A 4111-nucleotide genomic window follows, 5' to 3' on the forward strand; every position below is an offset into this window, starting at 1 on the left:
GGAAACACTGGAGGTTTCACCGTGCCCGTGACATTTTGTTTTCCGTGCCGGGGTCGCCCGGCTCGTGTGCTGCACGCAGGGTGTCCCCCCGGGGCTGTTTAATTGGCGCTGACCCTCGGTGCGGGGCTGCGGAGCAAAAGGGGCCGCTGGAGAAGTTTTTTTTTTTTTTCTTGGGCGCTTTCTCAGCCCCTGCGAAGGCCACGCTTTTGGTGTTTATGCAACACAAAATGCACGTGTGTGTGTGTGCTTGAGCAGGGATTAGGCGTGACAGGAATGAAACCTGTCCGAAGTGTTGGCAGTTCGGAGTTAACTCCCTAATCTCCAGCAGCAGAATTCGCAGGGGCATAGCCTTGTGTTGCCTCTGTGCCCTGGGTTTCTCTGCTGCTGCCTCAGCAGGATAAAACCCATGACGTGACTTCAGTGACTTGTCATTTCTGAAAGATGTTTTTACTGAATCCCTTTTTTTTCCCCCTTTCAAAAGCTGATCCCGGGATCAACATATCCTACTGTGTATTAATAAGCTGCTGCCACGGTCCCTGTACCAGGTAACTTCCTTTATATTTCATCAAAAATGCCCTGAGAAGTTCTTTCCCGTTTCTTTAGATCTCACAGTGCTAATTCCCTTATGAAAGAAAAAATTACATGAAATATCTGTATGTGTATATATGTATATTTACACATATATGTATATGTAAATGGTTCTGTCACCTTGTGGCTGGTTGATCTGGGCTAGACACTAAGTGCCCGGCAAAGCTGCTCCATCACTCCCCTCCTCAACTGGACAAGGGAAGGAAAACATAAGGAAAGGCTCGTGGATTGAGATAAGTCACCAATTGCCATCACAGGCAAAACAGACTCGACTTGGGGAAGTTGGTGATAAATTAAACCAATCAAATTGGGGTAGGATAATGAGAAATAAAGCCAGATCTTACAAACACCTTCCTGCCCTCCTTCCTTCTTCCCAGCCTTAACTTTACTCCTGGCCCGTCTCAAGCCTCTGGAGCACCTTCTGCCCCTCCTGCACTGACCTTGGGGTCTGCAGGGCTGTTTCTGTCACGTATCCCCACTCCTTTCTCCAGCTGAAGTATCCATTTCCCCCTGTCTCCCTAAATACATCATCCCAGAGGCTCTACATCTGTCACTGGCGGGCTTGGCCTTGGCCAGGGCTGGTTTCATCTTTGGCTCCATGGGACATGGGGGAAGCATCCAGCAGAAGTCCCCCAGTAGCCCCCCCCCGCTACCCTGAAAGGGAGGAAAAAACTGCCTACAAACATTTTTGAAAGTGTCCCACCTGCCCCTGTAAAGTCTTGTAAAAGCCTGGCACCATCACAGATGTGTTTTAAGCTATGCTCTTCATTATTTACAGTTGAAAGAGCATTGTTGGGATTGCAGTGTGCCCATGAAATAAGTTATGAAGGAGGGACCCGTTTAAACCGGAGAGGGGGGTTTTTAGGAGTGATGCTTCTAATTCCGTAACTTCCGTTAGTTACGCCAAGGCTCTGCCCTGACATTTGGAGAACTGGCTCTGGCTTCAACCTTAACATGTTTCCCTTCCGAATAGTTGCCATTCTGGCCTCTCAGATTTCCTGCTTCCACCCACCTCTCCCCTGGCCACCATCCCCCTGACCCCACACAGGAGCCTCCAGCCCTACAAGATACTCAGTTTAAGCGGCAGCAACTTCAGGTGGAACCTTCCCTGGCTTGGAGTGCTCACAGGGCTTGGGTTGTTGAAGCTTTCTCAGCTCAAGCAAATGCTTTTCCTGCTGTGGCTGTAGAGCCCCCAGATTTTTGGATTTCTTTCTAGGTGTTAAATAAGTTCCCAGCCTTTTCTTTCACTGTTTAGCTTAGTTCCTGCTCTGGCAGGTAAAGGTAGTTTTATGCTGTGATATCAGCAGGATAACACAGCATAACTTTCTTCTGGGCAGCAGCATCTTTGTTGTCACTAGTTATTTAACTTTCTCTTTCTCTTCCCTTCAGCAATGGCAGCTTCCAGCAGCAGCAGCAGCGAGGAGGAGCGTAGCCTTCGGGAGTGTGAACTTTACATCCAAAAACACAACATCCAACAGCTTCTGAAGGATTGTATTGTACAGTTATGCACAGTGAGACCTGAAAGACCCATGGGATTCATCAGAGAGTACTTTGAAAGATTGGAGAAGGTAATAGTACAGGATGGGAGGGAAGGAGAGTGGGACAACCTGAATTTAAATTTGTGCTCGTGATTTAGGGGCTGAGCTGCAGATTTGACCAGTGTCCGTGTGCTGGGTGTTTGAAATTGGAAGTGGTGCTTTTGGAAAAAAAAATCATGTTCTCCAGCAGTTTGTACACCTCTGTCATACCAAAACATGTAGGACAGAGCATTAGCTGACAAGGAGACTTATCCAGCTGGGATGCAGATGTAATCCCAGTCCAGTGCTTACTCATAGGAGCTGATTGTCAGCGTGCACGAGGGTGTTTGTGGCTGGATGACTGTGGAGTTTGACCTTGGATGGGCACTGCTGATGTCATTTGGCTTCTTGCGTTGAGACAACTGGTTTTCAATAATTGGGGTAGAGCACAGGAGTGGTGCCAGTGGTATTATCCAGGCCTAGTGAAGCCAAATGGAAGTATTTGCATTCCAGATCTCTGGAAGGGCAAGCCCGTTCCTGCCTTCTCTAGGGAGTTCAGCGTTCTGCTTTGTTGTTCCTCTTGCATTTGTCCTGAGGTGTCTTTGGCGTTTTTGTTGCTGTTGGAAGCATTCTGGGATGTTGGGAATGGAAACCCTTCGCAGCTGAAACAGTGATTTCCCACTCTTTTGAGCTGTCAGTTTTGTGTATTGATATCCAGGCAGGTGGGAAAAGAAGCTGCAGTGGAAATGGGAAGTTTAAAGTCTTGTGCAGAGGAAAGGTTGGGTGCAATGACTGTACTCAGGATATAGGATTTGTAAATAATGCAGCTGTGACCTTGTACAGCAGTGTTTGCAAAGTGCTGCTTTCAGGACTTGCTGTACATGGGAGTTATACCTATTTCATATATTTATTTTTTTTTAATTCTAGTTCGTTGCTAATTGCAGATGTAAATAAAAGACATTAACACTAGAGAGCATAAATATGTGCAGTGGAAATTGTATTTTAATGGAAGCTTTTAAGGTAAATACTAGAAAATGACCCAAAGGTGCAAACTAACCTGCCATAACCACAATGTATTTGAGGAACATTTTGCTTATGAAGAGAACAAAAGCTCTCACTTTCTTTTTGTGAGTGTGTGTAGTTGCAGCAGTTAATCATTAGGTTCCTAAAAATACATTGCCTCCTTCCTCACCTTGGGTTCTCGAGTTTTGAAGTACTGAGAGGTTAATAATTTGTAACACATCACCACAGGTATTGATATACAAAATAAACTGCATTACTGTGCTTAGAATAAATTTCAAACCAATTCATACATGGGGATATAAAATGTAGTAGACTTATGGTCAACATGCAACATTTAAGATTGAAGGAAACTTAATTTTTCCTTTAGCAAGACAAGTCTAGCTCTGAATTTAATGATACGTATGCTGGAATTGAGTGAGTTGATGATTTTATTCTGGTGCAAACTGGCTGGCTGTGTACTCCATCAGCCTACAAGGAAACTGAATACTGAACTGGTTAGGTCGTGCTTTTTCCCCTGAAATTGCTCTTACAGTTTTGGTCAGGGTCTGTTATCACGGGCTGTACAACCCACCAGTGCAGCTGGAGCTAAAAGTGAAACTGGAGGCGTTTTTCTTCTTGCCTGAATTTAAAAATTGCTGCAGCTTCCCGTGGGTGACTTCCCCACCCAGCCTGATGTGCTGGTGTGAGTTTACCCAGGTGAAATGTACCTTCCCAGCTGTCAAGTAACGGAACTGAACATCCTGTGCTGGCTCCAAACTCCCTGATATCCGTGTCTGGAAAGCACAAATGCTCAATGCTGTCATTAACCAACTCCAACCCAGTAATTAGCTCTGGTGGAGCAAAAATGATTGAAACCGAATCTGCCTCACCTTCCAAAAGTCACGTCTGTCACATCTTTATCAAAGCAGAGCAACTTTTCAATGTGCTTTCTAAATCTCTTCAGCTGTTTGACTCTATCTCCACCTCAGTTTGATCCAGTCTGC

The 4111-nt window shown here is 45.5% G+C and overlaps 1 long non-coding RNA gene across 1 annotated transcript in view; it reads left to right on the top strand.

The window, feature by feature from the left end:
• LOC114060697 overlaps positions 1-3126 on the top strand; it is a 5434-nt gene extending 2308 nt beyond the window's left edge. Inside the window, exons 2-3 of the long non-coding RNA XR_003571940.1 lie at positions 482-545; positions 1978-3126. This is a non-coding gene — a long non-coding RNA (uncharacterized LOC114060697). The remainder of the gene's footprint in view (positions 1-481; positions 546-1977) is intronic.
• Positions 3127-4111: the final 985 nt, after the last annotated feature.

Source organism: Empidonax traillii, unplaced genomic scaffold, assembly GCF_003031625.1.
Source record: "Empidonax traillii isolate 1590-97213 ecotype Southwest subspecies unplaced genomic scaffold, ASM303162v1 scaffold286:size1162393, whole genome shotgun sequence".
Classification (NCBI taxonomy): Eukaryota; Metazoa; Chordata; class Aves; order Passeriformes; family Tyrannidae; genus Empidonax; species Empidonax traillii.